The 19044-nt window shown below is 36.9% G+C and overlaps 1 protein-coding gene across 3 annotated transcripts in view; it reads right to left on the bottom strand.

The window, feature by feature from the left end:
* Positions 1–13559: 13559 nt before the first annotated feature.
* The window catches only part of TSNARE1 (t-SNARE domain containing 1), a 454966-nt gene continuing 449481 nt past the window's right edge, over positions 13560–19044 (bottom strand). For all 3 annotated transcript variants that reach the window (XM_068672755.1, XM_068672754.1, XM_068672756.1), the window contains one exon: positions 13560–14234. The gene's annotated coding sequence lies outside the window, so the exon portion shown is untranslated. The remainder of the gene's footprint in view (positions 14235–19044) is intronic.

The following is a 19044-nucleotide window of genomic DNA, read 5'->3' on the forward strand; positions in this document are numbered from 1 at the left end:
GCAAATCCTAGAAATAGGGATTGAGAGACTGATTTTACCTCATGGAAAACTTTTTTTTTTTTTTCCTGAACCTCAAAACTGACAGCTTATATGTTTACCACTGAAAAATTTCATCTTTTTCATCACAGTAGGTCATTGTATTCCCAGTTTTATTCCCTTATTTTCCAATGAGAAAACTCCATGTCCTTGATTTTCTTGGTATAAAGAAACCTGATTGAATCACCTAATGGAAGACTTTAAAATCCTTTGAGGATTTGATATATATATATTTATATATATATATTTGCAATAGATTGAATTGCATTTCAGAATCAAACTGAACTGGAGTTTAAGAAAAGGACACTAAGGTGTCCTTTATGATGAATAAAGTTACAAAAGGTAATAAATAAAATATGGCAACATTAACCACTGGAGACAGCTGGGGCTTTTATCTGCTCTGTAATAAAATACTTAACCAGTGAACATATGTAATACTTGAGTGATCTTTGGTAAGCAACAAAACTTTTTTTCTCTCTTCTCCAAAAAATAAATAAAATAAAATAAAATAAAATAAAATAAAATAAAATAAAATAAAATAAAATAAAATAAAATAAAATAAAATAAAATAAAATAAAATAAAATAAAATAAAATAAAATAAAATAAAATAATTAAATAATTAAAGGGAAAATATGTTGTATGGAATCCCACAATATTTGCGGCTTTTCAAAAACTTCTTTGATTGTTTCTTCTTATAATGGAATAGTGATAAAATACCTAAGAGTAACAGCTCTTGAGACTGGTGGTTCTGTTTACCTACATAGCTGAGAAAACACGTCCATTGCTTCAGGATGTTTTAGCTCTGTTCTGCAGAACCCTTCTTTACAGAGGAGACAACAGCTCAGTCTGCATGGTCTGTTTGTAGTTTCCTGTTTCCCTGAAGAAAGCACAAACCCACCAAGCAAGCCAGGGCGTTATATTGATGAATGACCACTCATATTTGGATTGAACCCACCACATGTTTTTACTTTATATGGTCAGAAGATAAGTAATGAATTTTGGCTACTACTAAACCAAGGTAAACAAGAACAGATGACTTAGACCTGGAAGATAACGTAACACATCAATAATCCCTTGGGACCATCTCGTGCCACCACCTACCAGTCACACTAACCATAGCAGAAGATGAACATCATTGTATGTTGAAGAATGGGTGCAATTAAAGTGTCAGTAGCCTACTAGAAAAGAGTAAAGCTTTCTGGAAATACCTTCAAGCTGCCAGCAGTTTCTTTGAGTTACGGCTTATCAGTAGTTCAGACACTGTTTCATATATTGCTAGTGATGATCCAGAATGTCAGTGAAGTGATCCACATAGAACTTAATATTTTATAGTTTATTAATAAAGACATGATGTGATGGTTCAGGATGACTCTTGAAGATCAGTGTTCATTTCTTGGGCCAAAAAACACATGTTCAAAATACAACTGAATGTGACCATGCTGTGCTCTGTCATTTTGGAGTTTCCTCTGTTGTCCTTCACCTGTTGTCATGTTCTGCAACAATCTTGGTGATGGGTTCCCCCTTAGCTGGTCCTCTTTGCGCCAGCCTCTCAAGACATAGATGACAGACATGACAAGTCTAGAGTCACATGTCCAACCTATGATACCTGATTCAAACAATAACCCAGCCCCTGAGAAGTCTTCAGGTCTTAAAATCAAACTTAGTCTTCCTTTTATTTTTTTCTTTTTTACTAAAGGGTAGCTATTATTCCTCATAAACCTATGGCTCTCTTAAAAGGATCATGATACCAACCTCAGGCAACAATGACTATTCTTTACCTAAATATGTATGCCTGTAACCAGCAATAGAAATATGACAAATGAGTATGAGTTGAAACCATAACCCCCAGTCTCCCCTGGGATATACCAACTTTCCTAATGAGGGAAATAATAACCATTCTAGTCCTGAGAGGTTTGAAGATAAATGACTTTCTTCTGTAGATATTTTGATCTATAGGACAAATATGGTGTGTCTACTGAGAGTGTTTATATTAATCCAGCTGAACCCCATAGGCTGTGTTCTTTGCAGGTAAATCCACTTGATTTCACTAGTAGAGTGAAGCGAAAAATATGTTTTTAAATCACTACTTTCCCCAAGGCTCAAAAAGGATTTTTTTTTTCTTTTCCTATTTTCTTTAAATAAAGGACCACCTAATTGGTGGAATAAAACCTGGAAAATCATATTAAAAAATTCACAGTTTTCTCTAAAACTGTACTTTTGACAGCCCCATAATAAGGTTCTGCAGGCTAAATATGTTCTAAAATATTCTTTAAGGTCAACAAAATATTTTAGCGGAAAAAAAAAATATGTAAAGAGACAGATCCTAATGGATCTCAGAGACAGAATTACAGTAATATTTTCCAGTATTTCCAGTAATATTGCCTTTTTTTCTTTTAGCAGAGATGAGCTTTCAGACTGTACTGTCACACTCTGTGATGTAATATCATTACATCGTATAAAGACTGTACATCATACTTTCATTAACCCAGACAACTCATTTCTTTCTGATGGAAAGTTTCATGGTGGCTAGGATACTACCAAAACAGAGGGTCCTTGTCTTGAACAGAGTATCATGACATGACTGACACACTTTGAAGTCTAGCTTACTTGTAATTTTGGTCTCTCCAAAAACATGTTCTACCTTGCATCAGTTCACAACATGTAGACCCTAACTGGTGCCACTTAAATTAATACAATGACAGATAACCAGGAAAATCACTAGGATGCCTTTCACAAGCAGGCAGCCTAAAAGTTCATGAAAGAAAAGCCCATCCAACTGTACACAAACATGAACCCTCCAGACCAAAAAGCCACTGGAGGATTGATCTGGAGAGTTATCACCTCAGTGTGCTCACTTCCTATGATCCTCCACAGACATGGTGGGCACTGGTGGAGGCACAATATTGGTGGAGATCGGTGTGTCTCAGTGTGGTTGTTCTTAAATTCTTGCTTTTGTATTCATATGGAACTTCCTTTGTCTTTTGTCATTCCCATCCTGTGGACAAGGAGGCTTGCTTTTGAGTACCAGACATGACAGATAGTTTAAGCAAAACTTTAAAATAGTTCATCCCAAATACATCATGTCATTGATGGAAAGAGAATATATCTTCTACTGTAGGGAAGTATTCCTCTTAGGAGCTGCTGCTATTGCTTCATTGACTAACAGAAGGTCCTCATGACAATTAAACCTCTAACCAGATACCTCATGTGGTGACTCTGAGCCTAAAGGCTGCCCTCAGTTGGAACCTACAGGTGCAGATGAAAGTGCAGTTATTAGGCTACAGAAATGCTATAGAAACTCTAGCTTAGCATGTGGAAAAAAAAAATAAAAATTTCAACAACAAATAAATAGTTTCTGTGACAAAAAAAAAAAAAAGGAAAAACATCAATTTTGTCTCCCTTGGCAATGTCACATTCCAATGTAAATATTGTTCCTGAAATAAAGATAATAAAAAATAAATAAAAAAATAATGAAATGAGATGAAATAATATAAGACAAAACAAAACAAAACAAAACAAAACAAAATAAAATAAAATAAAATAAAATAAAATAAAATAAAATAAAATAAAATAAAATAAAATAAAATATATGGAAATTGGGAAAAGTCTAATCACTGCAGTGCATTGTAGTGTCTAGATTACAACACAAGTCTTCAAACACCTTCTTACTGTTCCATATCCTTTTGTGATTTCTGGGTATCATTCACCCCCTTGTTATATCTTTTTGATCTAGGAAAAAGATGAAAGGGTTGCAGGGCAGGAGAGCGACATGAAGAGGAATGCAAAGGACACTTTACCCACCTTATGGAAGAGTTGATAGCTTGTCTGAAGCTTTTGGGAAACAGCAGCATGACAACAAAATGACCACCAGACCATGTACTGTGCTGACAAGTTAAAGCAGGCCAACTTTTGGTAGAAATGTGCATGTTGGGGGTGAGTTAAGTAAAATAAATAAATAAATGAATAAAAGTCTCTGAAATAATATACCAGGTGAAATTAACCACCTTCAAAGAATTTAAAATCCAGATTAGCATCAGTGAATGTGAACCATCACACTGGCTGCTGAGAAGAGGCAAATCCCTGGGAAAGCCTACAGTGTAAAGAAAACAGTGCAATTTCTGTGTTACAGTGCCTATATTCTCAAAAACTGAGTGCATTGTGTACTCCAGCAAACAGACATAAAGGGGTAAAACAAAGGAGAAGAGACATAATATTTTTGCAGTGGCATGCATTACATCATTGCTGTGATATTTTTAGCGCCCTCCTACCCCATTTCACTTCTCACACCGTCTCCCTCCTCACAAAATTTCTTATCCCTGCTTCTGTGGGGTCAATTTGTCCTGCAGAGTTCTTCTCTAACATCAGATTTTCCCTCTATGAAGCTCAGCTGTCAATGTTTTTTAAGCAGCAAAATGAACAGGAACTTAAACAGTTGTGCTCAGTTTCCTATTTGGTCTAATCTCAGGGATTCTAAAAATGTCCATTAAAATCATGAATTAAAAAATACTATGAGAAATGTTATTATCAAAGCTTCATTTTATAAGATTACTATAGCACAGCAGTGGTTACATATGATGAAAAAAAAAAAAAAAAAAAAAAAAAAAGGTTGTTAGACCAATATCGGAGTATATAGGGCAAATGATGTGTTCATTATATGCTAGCAATAGCTCTGTGGTCAAGGAAGAAGCAGTAAAGGACTCTCACCAATACTACTGAGACTTTTGTAGTTTACTAACATATCTTTTTCCTGATCTCATGAACCACTCCAGGGGCTTATCTCATCTGCAATCGTCTTTTCAGATCTGCTGACATGGCCCAGACAGTTTCTCTAGTTTATACATTTCTATACTGTACTTACTGGCTGCGATAGAAACCAATAAGAGACCGTTATACCCCTTCCAACCTATTGCCTTCATGTAACTTGTAATTGGGTTGTGCCTGGGGAACATTAACTCTCCAAAGGTGTATGGAAATGTTTTCTCTGACTGGTGATCTGGGGGATTTTAGTGTTCTGATTACCACCTTGCTTTTCTATTCTTAGCTCCAGTTCTTGATTTTAATGCCTGCCATATCTCAAGAGGTTTTAAGAGAAAGAACTAATTTTCTGGAGAAGAATGTGCAGGTTTTCTTGTGGTACAAAGTATGAACAGGGAGAATGGTCAAGTAAATAAAAAATCAGGGTATGAATCAAAGACTGCTAAAACCAAGAACATTATTATTAACTGCAGGGGCTTTGCGTTTTGGAATACAGACTATATCTTATAATGTCACTACTTAGTGAAGGGGTAAAAAAATGTAAAAAAAAATCACACTTCTTTGTGGGAAACTGTGCTTAATAACACGTGGGAGAGACTGCTAAGAGCAGGAGAATAGAGTATTTCTCACGTATTCTCTAACACATTTTTTTCTTTTAATTATAAAGGGGTTTATTTGGAGGTTGATCACAATTCCCCAGTCCCTCAGTATCAATGCAGTCTGAGTCCAAAACATACGATGCATAATTCAGTGGCAAGTCTTTACTCCTGACCAAGTCAAGAAGTAATAAGATCAGAAGCCTGTGCCAAGTTTGCCTCTCTTGTGTGTTTTAGGATAAAGCTTTGCTCCCCAAATGGGCATCTGCATTCAAGCACATATTTATTTGTTTAAACACAAATCCAGGCTGGGCAGGGAATGGATTGAGAGCAGCCCTGAGGAGAAGGAGCTGGGGGTGTTGCTTGACAAGAAGCTCAACATGAGCAGAAGAAGGACATGGAAGTGTTAGAACAAGTCCAGAGGAGGCCCACAAGGATGATCAGAGGGCTGGAGCACCTCTCCTATGAGGACAGGCTGAAAGAGCTGAGGTTGTTCAGCCTGGCGAAGAGAAGGCTTCAGGAAGACCTTACAGTGGACTTTCGGTACCTAAAGGGGGTTACAGGAAAGCTGGGGAGGGACTCTTTGTCAGGGGGTGTAGTGATAGGAGAAGGGTGAATGCCTTGAAACTAAAAGAAAGTAGATTAAGATTAGATATAAGGAAGAAATTCTTTACTTGGAGGGTGGTGAGGCACTGGAACAGGCTGCCCAGAGAAGCTGTGGATGCCCCATCCCTGGAGGTGTTCAAGGCCAGGCTGGATGGGGCTTTGGGCAACCTGGTCTGGTAGGAGGTGTCCCTGCCCATGGCAGGGGGTTGGAACTGGATGATCTTCAAGGTCCCTTTCAACCCAAGCCATTCTATGATTCTATGATGTGTTTTTGGCTGGACAGATCAAATCACTAATTATACTGTCACAAGCTTGGAAGAAATCCATGGTGAATCTGTGAAAAAGTTTCAGTGTTGTGGAGTGAGTAGTGGAAGGGAGGAAAAGTGGCTGTTGAATAATGCCTTTTTCTAGATGGATAATTTTTCAAATGTTTCCAAACCTTCTCCCTACCCCAAACCTCACCAGACTATCTTCCAAATTTTTATCTCCTCTCTCTTGCCCCTCTCTGCTAGTGTTATTGATATTCACTTCTACTTGTATTTTTGGCATCATCTCCAGATCCTTTTCTTGCTATCTCACCAGCTCATATATGGTGCCTTTAAGAGCTGAAATTAAGAATAAAGATCCCAGCAGGTATCAATCAGGTATTCCACCTTTTGGAACAAGCCCACAAGTTTTTTATTTATTTTATTTTATTTTATTTTATTTTATTTTATTTTATTTTGCTACAGAAACAAACACTGTTCAACAGTGAAGGAGGTAAAATGAAGTTCACAGCCAATGTTTTACCAATGGTCAAGACTAATACCGTACTGCAATGTGTTGTGGTGCAGTCTGTCTTTTTGGTGCTTGGCTGCTGTTCTTCCTTCAGCCTTTGAAAGTTGTTCTGTATTAGAAGAGAACCCACTAGCATCTCCATGCCTTGATGAATCACGTAGTTAGGAGTAAGGCAGAAATATTTACCTCCAATAGGAAGCCAACAAATGTGTTTGAGCCTTCCTTTCACCACAGTTGCTCTGAAGATTCTTATGTGAGATGCCTTGAAGACTTTTAGCCTGCTGATGCTGCATAGATCATGTTCATCTTGAAAGAATAGTTATAGACTGGCAGGAGAGTAGGACACACCGCATGCTTTAAATCACTGATTAGTTGGTAATATTTGCTGTCATTTTTCACTATGCTCAATGATCAGGAAACAACTTCTGTTCATATGGGGCTGTGAACACAACCTGGCTGTGTTCACAGTTGAGATCCAACTGTCTTGGAAGACACAAATGTATTAAGTAAAAAATTAACAGCAGTTTCTACCCCAAACATTCATCCCTCCGGCTCCAAATACTGAAAAATAAAATAAAATAAAATAAAATAAAATAAAATAAAATAAAATAAAATAAAATAAAATAAAATAAAATAAAATAAAGTAAAATAAAGTAAAATAAAATTGAATAAAATTGTTTGACTTTACTACACATCTACATTCTCTGAATCCTCTTCAGACATTACTCATCTTTCTTCGCATAGATATGTTATCTCTAAAAAAAAAAGTGTCCTGATAATCAGAAATGTATACAGTCACTCAGTAAGCTTCTAATCTCCTTAAAGAATGTAGAATGATTCTTCTTCAATCCTTGCACTGTGCTTGTATTTTCTCCTTTGGGGACTTTAGGTATTGCAAAACCTGGAAGAATTTACAAAGGTTGCCTTCTTCTGCCTTGCTCATCTGCCTCTGTGGAGTATTTTATATGTTCTTATGTCAAATGAAGATGCAGTTTCAGAAGGTCAGTAGCACTTCAAAGCATAGGAAGGATCAATATGAGATTTGGAAAAGTGGGAAGAAATAGCCCTGATATTTCTAGTGGGCTTTATAGCCCACCAGAGAGAGATTTGGAATTGGAGCATTGTGAAAGGAAACTCAATCTAGACTCACCCCACCTAACTGAGGCTCTAAATTTTGAACATAGTCACTCTTGGGAAACATAAGCATTGCCAGAGGGTACTACAGCCTATCCCAAGATCTCTTCCTACTGACTGTAAAGGGAGATGAAAGTGGCTGTGCTCCTCATTTAGACCCTTAAAGTAAGATGAGGCAAATCTGGGCTCTGCAGTGAATCCAACTTACCTGTGAAGCGAATGAGCTCTTAAACCATCCTGTAGGTTGAAGAATTGCTGAGTCTGTGGTCTGTATGTACAGAACTAGAGGATCCTGGCACATGCTTTCCAGCACTTAGCATTGCTGTTGCTCGTGTCAGAAACACCCCAGTGGAGACATAAAGCATGGAAAGAAAAGGCGAAGGATGGTGTAATCACAGATGTCTGATGTTTTCCTACCTGCTGCTGTCAAAAGTGTCGGTCTTCACTTCATGCTTTTGCATTCTGCTAACTGCCCGTTTGCCATGCATTACAAAAGCTGTCCCACTATGTCAACATACTCCATAGGGTTCTGTTTTTTTTGTTATTTCTTTCATCTAGCGTGACAGCAAGATGGCTAGTAGGGAGTTAGTACCACAGCTAGACAGATGATTGCAGTAATCATGCCTGCTTTTTCCTGGGTTCCTTTTCTCAGCAAACACCCTGCGCCATCTCACAACCAAACATTATCTCCAGTGTCCATCAGCTGCACCAGGCAGAGTCCCCGAAGCTCTCCAGCTTGTCTCTGCGTGTTCCTCCTTTCTCCTTCAGGGTTAATGTCCTGCGGTGATATTACTACAAACAGCATGAAAGCAGGCTGTGCAGCTACACAATCACATTTGCACTCTGCATGGTCTGTAAGGCACTCTCTCAAGCACACCTCCCATCTCTTACCTCATACAGTGCCAAATCAGTTGCTCTGGGGATAACTTTTGAGGGTTTTATGCATGCGCTATCCAAAAAGGTTTCCCTCAGGTCCTCTCTTGGGCAAAACTTTTGACCCTTGCCTGTCATGAACTTTGTGACTTTCTCCTCTGAAAAAAAAAAAAAAGAAAAAAAAAAAGACCCAGCACAGAGATCATTCACTGTAGCCTACTGCACTGGTGTTATTCCTGAGGGGGGGAGATCACTTTAGGTTGTCAAAGGGAGCAAAGCAGCCAGGCAGAAGCTGTAATAAGAATATTGAAAATTCAAGCAAAACATTTTCAAAAGTGATTTCAATTGGGGCGTGGAGTAATTTCCTCAGGGAATTGGTAGAGACTCACTGGAGGTGCTTGGACAGAAAATTGTTTTTAACACTTAGACAAGCAAGGTGAGAGGAACTCCAACACTTGAATGGCATTAAGGTGCTGGTAGCAATCTCTCATACACCTGAGCTCCATTAAACTATTTTAATCCTATAAAAACCTTCAGTGGAAAAAGTTGTTTTCCCTTCCAGGGTCTACAAGGCCTTCAAATGTAGATTTTAATAATCCTGTTGAGTTAGCCAAAAAGCTGGAAATGCGTGTTCTTCAGCACTTACACCTTGCCTTTCAGAATAGCCAGTTGACCAGATTCAGCTGATTTCAAGCAGCAACACAGCTGAAAGGAAACCAGCAGAAGGCTGGTGTAGAGGGTTACTGTGAGGTGAGGTGAGGACCTTTCAGAGTCCAGACAGGGCAGGAACCTGGAACTTAATATCATCAGATCAGCCCTTTACTCCAACTGGCCTCTGATTCCCTATTCAGTTTGGATTTATTTTTTTTCCCCCTCCATAAAAAGAGCATAAGGATGGCTAGCATATCAGGAATGTCTGCCTTGTTTTTCATCTTCTGTTTTTTTTCTGTATTGTCTTCTGTCTCCCTACATGTTCATTGGCAAAGAAAGAAAGAATCTGTATTAAAATTAGTAAATCTTTTAAACATTCAATATCCTCCACACTTCCTACAAGGTCACGCCATATATCAACAAAAATCCTAAGATGATCACCTTGATGATAGGCCTTTATTCACTTTTATGCGTGTGCCTATACCTATGATAAGCAGGGATTCGGACATTAACCATAACTATAGTTCACTGAAAGAAAGGTTACAAAAACAACAATGACTTAGCTTCTTTCCTAAATGGCATCTGATACTCTTAAAACAAGTCTCAGTTGTCAACAGCATCCAAGGATCAGGAATCCCTGATTTTTATTGTGGAATTTATTAGTTTCTGACATTTCTGTGTGCAATCATCAAGCATATTACCATTCAGCATATATTTTATTCATCTTCTTTCCAGGGCAAGGTAAAGTGTAGTTGGTCCACTGTCCACAGCAAATGATAAATTCTAGAATCAGTAATACAAAGAAGAAGCCAATTAAACTACCTTATTACCTCTTACTAAGCTGCTCCAGACCAATTATAACCATATTTCTTTGTGGTCTAATTAGGTTCAACTCAGCTCCACAGCGTGGAAGCCCGTAATGAATGAAAGCATGAGAAACATGGTTCAGACCCAATGTGAAGGATCATTAATATGCTCTGGGCTGCTGCTTTGGAAGAGGCTGCACCTAATTATGTGGGTTAATACACTTATACTAAATGGATGAAACGAAGCTATTTTCAGTGTCTCAGGGCCCCTTAAACCAAAAGAACTGTAGATTAATAAGTTGTTAGGGAGTGATCTGTTGACCTGCCCTATCGTTCTTCATTTCCAGTCTATATGTTCTTAGAGGCATGAAATGCTCAAGTGGAGAAATATGCCAATCATTGCCATTTCCATTCCTCTTTCCCTCACACTCACCTAAGAAATTATCAGAACTGAAGCAAAATAGAGAGCATCTGATACTTCCAATAACTTCAATTGACTTTGGATCAAAACACACCATGTACAGGAGATAATAGATGCTTTACTAGCATAAAATAGCTCAGATAATAGACTGAACTCCTTTCAGCTAGATGTAGCTGTCTAAAAATCAGGCATATAATTTAAAGCTACTGTGGAGGATCCCTCTACAGCTGACTGAAAGAGTAAGTCATACAGACAAAGCAAGTTACCCAAGTAAAAGAGGAAAGGCCAAGTCAGCTGAGACTATTCACATCAGAAAAGAGATATATAAGGGAGTGTGTAACAGAGGTCTGCAAAATCCTGATGGGATGGAAAGGGCGTATTAAGACAGATTGTTAACCACCTATTTTGATGGAAGGAAAAAAGGGACAGTAAATGACAGCAGCAGGAGCCAAGTTCAAACTGAAAAAACAAAAAAAAAAAACAAAAAACAAACACAGTAGTTTTGTTTGTGTGTTTGTTTTCACAGTAAGTAACAAACCTGTGAAATTCCTTTCTCCTTTATAAGCTTTATAAGGAAATCCACTTAATGAAAAAACTAAGAACAGAGACTGGCAGACTATTAGGAATTAAGGTTCACAGGTCTTTTTTCTATCCCTTAGATATTTATGGCCAGTGTTGGAGACTAAATACCAGGTGATACAGACCCTTGATGTGAATTAGTAGAATGTTTTTTATGTCCTACCTCATGGGGATTAAGACATATAATGTTCCTCAGGACTTACTCCTAGTTAGCTTAAGCAGCCATCTTCCCAGCACAATAGGTTTATGTATTTCTTAAAAGCTTTAATAGGTACTGTGAAAGTGACCAGAAGGTCAAAAAATTGTTGAACAATAGATGGTAGGTACAACTGTGTCAGCCCTTTTACAAAGACCTCAGATCTGAGAAATTTTATTGCCTTCTGAATTGTTTGATTAGGTGACAGTAACTGACATGACAGATAAGTTTGTTTTATCATGTTCACACTTGCCCTTAAGGTAGTAGGGACAAAAACTACTTCCTATTCCTCTCCTGAGTAAGAGGACCTGACAACTTAATTGAATTGTGTGCTCAGCTCACTACGGTTCCGATATGCCTGTTTTTAATTTATTTTGTCAAGATCTTTTTACTTGTTATTGCTCTGTTGCCAGCATGCACTAGCTTATCAGTAATGTCCACAAAAAAATGTTAATTGGAATTGTCCACTGTCACACCCCATTTTCAGATTGACCCCGTACACCACGGTGGCTCGGGGAATCTGCTCAAATTGAAGTTCGTGCTGCCGGGGGGGTTCTTAGTTTAGTGTGTCTGTGTGTGTGTGTGCTATTGTAAGGAAGAATAAAATTATGCCAGTGTGTATACTCAGTGTTCTCATCTAAAGGGACAGAAGCATCAGTAGCATAAAAAGCTGTTTAATGGCCTGTTGTATATATTTGCTATGAGGACGGAGAAAGCAAATGTGCCCAAGAAGTGGATGTGGAATAGAAAACATATCTTCTGCAGGAACATACTGTTTTATAGCAACCTAATGGAATATATTTCTTTAGAAATAGCATTTGCCATTATCAGAAGGTCCATAATACACAATGGAGAAGGAATGTCTGTGTTGTCTCACATAGACTTCATGCTTGCTCTAAGCCAGGCAGTGCCTACAGTTTCAGCAGATAAATACTTCACCTGGGTCATTGGTGCCAAATCCATCAGCTGTGTAAGCTGGCTCATTGTAAGCTCCATCAGTCTGTCTCTGCACTGCATCATACTAATGAGGTAATCACTGAGTTTCTAATGAATGGGATTAGCGAATAGGCAGGGATTGTTCATTTCGAATCCCTTGTTCAAATGCAACTCGAGGCTCTCAAAATATTTGCTTGCAATCAGCTATGAGCTGGGTTCGTTTCAGCTCTTACTGACTAGATTAAAATCATTTTCATCACTAGAGAATTTGCCAATTTTGCTGATAGAGGCAGCCTGCAATTTGTACTGGAAATAAACAGGGAGCTCTATTTCAGAAGTAAAATATCTGTAGAAAGGTAAGGAAGGAGGCATCATCTTTTGTAATTTCACACCAATTCTCATCTTTTTTTTTTGGAAAAAAATAGTATCATCCTATTCATTAGCTTTTCTTAATAGCTGCTGTTGAATGTTACATGTAATGATCCAGATATGTAGACTTTGCCAGTTAAATCTAGATAAAAGAAACAAACAAACAAAAAATACACAATGAAAAACAAAACAAACAAAAAAAACCTCTGGCTTGTGTTTTCCTTCCAAGCCTAACTGCACTGATTTAAAAGTTTTACACTTTTGACCCTGAATGAGCTTAAGCAATTGCAAGATTTCTCTAAGCATTTTCTGTGCTCAACCTTTACTGACAAAAGACTACATCAGCTTTTTGGAAAGGAAGCATGTAATCGAAATCAGTGCAGGTAAGAATCTAGTTTAATATTTATTACTCTTTTCTAAACCTTCACAGTAACCAACACCACATATCATATCGAGGTACCTGATTTCATATATTTATTTATTTTCTGGTGAGACACTGTGTTGCTAAAAGATGTAACTTTTCATGAAGAATAAAAAAACATATCATTTTGTGAAATTCTCTTCCATACTTCCTACGACATTTTAATTAAAACCATTTCTGAAATGCTTTATTTGCTGGAGGAAAACTGCATTTACAGTACATGACACATTTAAAGATGAATTTAAATTGCATATTCAATCATGTTTCAGCAGAAATTATTGTGTGCGAAAATAGAACAAAATCCCAAATGCTGGATCCATTGAAACCTATGAAATTAAATCAAATACAGAATTTGACATTTTTCATGAGATGCCTTTTTTATTTTTTAACAGATTGTAGATCTTTTCTTTTCTTTCTTTTTTTTTTTTTTAAAAAGAAGGATAACAATATGTCTTAATGTTTACCTGTCCTGCTCTTGCACTAGTGTTTCTCATGACAAATGTGTTGTTCTATGCATACAATGGTATCAACTAAGTATCTCATTAATTTGTTTGTAAATGTAAATGACACATGTAATTGTGAAAATATTTAGCTCAGATCTGCAGAGCAAATTATAAAGCAGCAGTGAGAATGAGAATCTGAGTTGGATTATATTTAAAATGTACAAAAACAACCACACACACACACAAAAGAATCAAACAAAAGACATTGACTTTCATGGTTTTAAATGAGCAGAACTGTTAAAAACGCAAACAATACAGATGAATTCACAGCTACGTATCTCACAACACACAGGATACCAGATCTGGAGGCAAAGAAATAACATTCCCCAGATACACAGGGGACACAATTAAAATTCATAACACTAGGTAAAACATATCTTCAATGAAGGGAAAAAAAGTTATCTGCAATTATATTAACACATGGTATAAAACTTAGCTTTTCTTTCATACAATTACAGTATTTGTTGGTTATAGCAGTTTGAATACACTGTGATCAGTAAAGCAGACATTGATATAGGGCCTGAATGTGAAATGCCTTGAGAATCCATTCCACTTCATGGGGTGCTCACCGGCTCTGCAAAAGCAAGAATAATGGTTAAGCATTCAAGGGATTCCCAGAGATTTGCTGATATAATGTTATTTCTGATGGAAGGATGGCTACTCAAGATGGTGCCAAAATGCAGGCAACAATGAAGTAGACATAACTCAGAAAAGTGTATTTTCATTGATTCCAGTATAAAATAATTGTGGATGTGGAAGGGGTGGAGATAATGAGAGTAGAGACAGATCAAATTTATACAGAAAATATGTAGTATAATCTAATGTGGCAAAGAAATGCGTGGATTTTGCATTCTCTTCAATGCCAGCAGTTCCCATACCTAGAGGTTAGTAAAAGAGGTTAGATTTTAAAAATACTTTTTTCCTGAAAAGTGCACTAAGAAGCTGGAGTGTAACATTAGTGTAGTTTGCAGAAGAGAATATATCTTAGAAATATTCATCTCTTTTCCATTTCTCCACACAATGAAGCCAATAGACACTTTTACTTGATAGGAAGGACTCTCACCATATCATGTGTAGATCTCTACAACATAAATGTTTATACTGCCTAATATAAATAGTTAATGAAAATAAAGATGTAATTAAAATTATGATTTTTAAATATTTTTAAATTATTTTTTATAAAAGTTCACGTTTCTGTCTGATAGCTATAAGAGAAGCCTCTTAGGATGACTTCAAAGATAAGACGTCTGCACTATAAAGAAAGGTTAGAGGTCAAACAAACTGTATTTTTGCACTTATTGTGAAACAGCTCAGGCTGTTTGTTGTAAACATCACCATGAAAAATACAAACAGACTTTTGTAGTAGTTGCATTTTTTCTACCTGTACTTCCTTCTTTGTGTATATTCTATGCTATAAAATCTAGTCCTACTTGGTATCAAGGAAAAGGAAAGAAATGGAATTTTTTTCTGTTGTTATCAGTAAAACCATAACAGAGAACAACTCTGTTGTTGTTGACTACTGCTGAAAACCTTAGAATTGCTCTTTAATTACACTTTACTCTAAATCAAGAACAATGTCAAAATGAAAAGATAAGCACATATTGTTATTTACGCCAATTATTAGAATTGTTCATAATAAGATATTATTTAGATAATATTGTGAAATCAAACACCATTGTGCTATGGTGCACTCAATACAAAGCATAGAAGATAGTGTCTTGCATTCACATAAACACTGCAAAGAACTAAAAGAAATGCTCCTTAATGAGACAGGGTATTCTTCTGCACATGACATTCATCTCAGTTCATCTCAGCTAATTTAAGTTGTGTGTCTCCACCTGAATCTAATGTCTCCTGTGCTCCTAGGCTCCAGGCTCCTATTACAATAATTACAGATCTAGTCAATACAGATAGTGGATTTTTAGGGTGTCATTTCATTTGAATAAAGATACCACCTTCACAATGACCTAGATTTCACTCATTGTTATTGATTTGCATTAACTACAAAGGGATCTTCAGAATGACTCTCTTAGATGCAGAAGCATACACTGTGGACACATAAAGTTGTATAAGTTCAGTAGTAGAACTTCTTCTAATATCAGAAATGTATTTGCTAGAGTTACTCAGATGAGTTGAAAGGCTCTGGAAAGGAGATTGGCAGTAATAATCACATAGGTTTTCCGTTTGCTTTGGAACCATTTAGACTATCATGTTCACTCTTAATATTTCCTCATCTTTCTACAAAGAGGAAAGGCTATGCCCTCCCATTCACATAAATAACACGACTTCTCCAAGCCGAACAATCCCAGCTCTCAGCCTCTCCTTCTATGTCAGGTGCTCCAGTCCCATAACCAAGTTCCTGGTCCTTTGCCAACCTCACTCCAGTATGTCTATGCATCTCTTTTGTTCTGGGGAGCCTAGCACTCCTGATGTGGCTTGTCAATGCTGAATAGAGGCAAAGGAGCACCTGCCTTGACCTGCGGGCCAAGATCTGCCTGAAACACGTGTTAACATTACAGAACCACCAAATAGTTGTCAAGATTTCTTAGCACTGTACTTAGTGGGGAGTCATTCAAGACGAGCAGTCAACAACTGTGTAAATGACAAATTCAAGTCAATCACTAACAGATGCCATCTTTAAAGGCTCTTTATGAGGAATGTGTGTACGTATGTGTACATGCTTATAATGTATGGGGTTGGGGGTTGAGAGAGTTTATGTGTGAGTACACAAATTCCTGTGTATGGAAGAGAAAGAATGAAGTCTAACCAAATCCTCTAGACTTTGGACAGGCTTTATCTCTGAGGACTGGGATGAAACACAACATATTTTTGACATGAAAGCAAATTCCACTACCAGCACAAGCCATTACTCTTGGCAGGTCCTGAAGCCACTGGGAATAATGAATCTTGATTTCCAGACAGAAAAAAATCAACATTACTAAAAAAAAAAAAGAAATTAGAAATAGACAATCATAGACAATCTATAGACTTTACTCTTGAATATAACAAGAGGTTTTCCAGAAATAAACTAGCTACAAGATACATTGGGCCATGAAACAACAACCTGAATATATGTTTTTGGTATAGTTGAAGACAAAAATTAGATATTTTCACTTGTTAAGAGAGAGTTTGAGTTCTGTCCTACTTTCAGATTTTGAATAAGGAGGTCTTTTTTTGTTTGTTTGTTTGTTTTTTGTTTTTTTTTTTTGCTTGTTTTTTTTTTTTTTTTTTACTAGTTGCTATGGTAGTAATAAGCATTGTAATGTTGAGTCTAGCAGTTCTAGTCATAGACTACACAGTCTTGTGTTAACAACAGAAGTAAATTACAATCCCTAGAAAATAAAATAAAAATAAAATAAAAATAAAATAAAAATACAAACATAAAAATAATATTGGGGCAGATCTTTGGGAACTTTACAAATAGAAACCTGGATGATGAGATTTTGCCTGTCCACATTTCAGCAAATCATTTCTATCACACTCACAGTCAATGACAGGAAACAGGTACATTTAACCCGATTCCTTTCATTCATAAAGAGAAAGGGCATGAAAGGAAAGACAAATGGAAAAATATTCTACTGCCATCAGATTGCTAAGACTACTCTCCCATGCAGGCTTACAGACCTTTTTACTGTGAACCACAAAATCAGACAGATGAACCTCTCCAGTCATGTGGTGGCTCTAATTTGCAGTAGGAATCTGAGATATGGATCCATCCCACAGCCCTCTTTGGCTTCAGAGAAGAATCTCTCCAGTTTACAGTGTAGACTCTGCTCATCTATTTAGTCTAGCTTGTTCTGCCTGTGAATTAAACAGCCAGTCTCATGAGAAGATACATTTTCCAGGATGAAAAGCAAACTTGATCCTGTCTGATGTTGTTTTGAATCAAGTCAGATCTGCCTTTGCTCTAAGAAAATGTGATGATACCTATCACACTGTGTAAATAAGTTTTGACAATATAACTTACTACTTTTGCAAAGTTATACAGGCATTAGGGTTTTTTTTCTGTAGTCATTAACCTCAATGAACTTTTCTGTTGGGAGGACTCACCCAGATAAATTGCGCTCCCTTATCAACAGCAGTTGACCATTCACAACATTATTATTTTACTTTTTTTTGTGATAACCTAAACTCATATGCAAGGCTGATAGTGGACATACCATCTCATGACATGAGGTTCTAAGTTTTCTGTTTCTGACATCGCTCAAAAGAATGCTGAAAATAGAAAACCTAGGGTTGTTTCTCTGCCTCTGTAGTATCAGAGAATAGAGATATGCATACAGAGCATAGTAGTTCTGAGAGGTAGAGAAAACTCTCAGATTTTCCAGACATGACTGATATATTTTTCTTATGTGTTCAGAATTCACCAGATCATCAGCTTTGGACATCAGTATCAAATTTAGCCCCATACCAGACATTCCTCTGCAGGTCATGCTGTAACTTGATTGACCTTCCACCTGTGATGGTGCAGAGTGGTTTCTGAGGACTCATGTCTTCCCTTTCTGATCACCTTCCTATGAAGGTTTCAACCTGGGCCTGATATAATTACATTATTATATACATTAATGTCGCTAAATGACGCATTTTCAGGGTAGGGAGGAAAAAAAAAAGACAAAACTCACAAAAAAAAAATGCCAAGAAAAAAAAAAAGAGAGAGAGAAAGAAAAAACAACATCATATCCTGCATCTTTCAAGCTGAAGGTAATCAGACACCAGATTAATCCAAGAACTTCATTACACTGACTTGTGACAAGAACTTCATCACTGACATTGTGAATCTCCCAGCCTTAAGCTTGTATCTGGGCCTTTGTTCAAAAGTACTGTAAAATGATGAGATTTTGCCTTCAGTAAAGCTTTTCCATCAGTTAAAATTATTCCTTTTTAAATAATCCTTCCCACAAATTTTCCAAGGAAGTAAATGATACCCACTTTTCACTGCAGAAATCTTCTAGAGACATTTCTCTAGTGCACAATGCCCACAGCAGAAAAGCCGCTGTTCTATTCAGCCACACTGGCCATTTCTGCTTATACTGTAATTTTAACAACAGGTTCTTAAAATAGGACAGACCTAATAACCCAAGAGCCTTCTGTCAGAAAAAATAAAAAATAAATAAATAAAAATGAGGAAGCAGGGTGATGATATATTTCATAGAATATTGCTTCATATTCACTTAGTCATTTATTTTTTCCATGAGTTCTCTTAACTGCATCAGTGGGGCCCAGAAACCCTTTTTCATCCAACTACAGTGAAATAATTTCTCTTTAGTTTAGAAATAGGCTACAAAATAGAAGTCTTTTGGAACTTCAGAAGACTTCTGGCCCTGGCTTAAACTGTTTTTTAATTTAGCAACTGGAGACCATTGGTAATATAGAAGCTTAACAGG

The sequence above is a fragment of the Anas acuta genome, chromosome 2 (assembly GCF_963932015.1).
Source record: "Anas acuta chromosome 2, bAnaAcu1.1, whole genome shotgun sequence".
Classification (NCBI taxonomy): domain Eukaryota; kingdom Metazoa; phylum Chordata; class Aves; order Anseriformes; family Anatidae; genus Anas; species Anas acuta.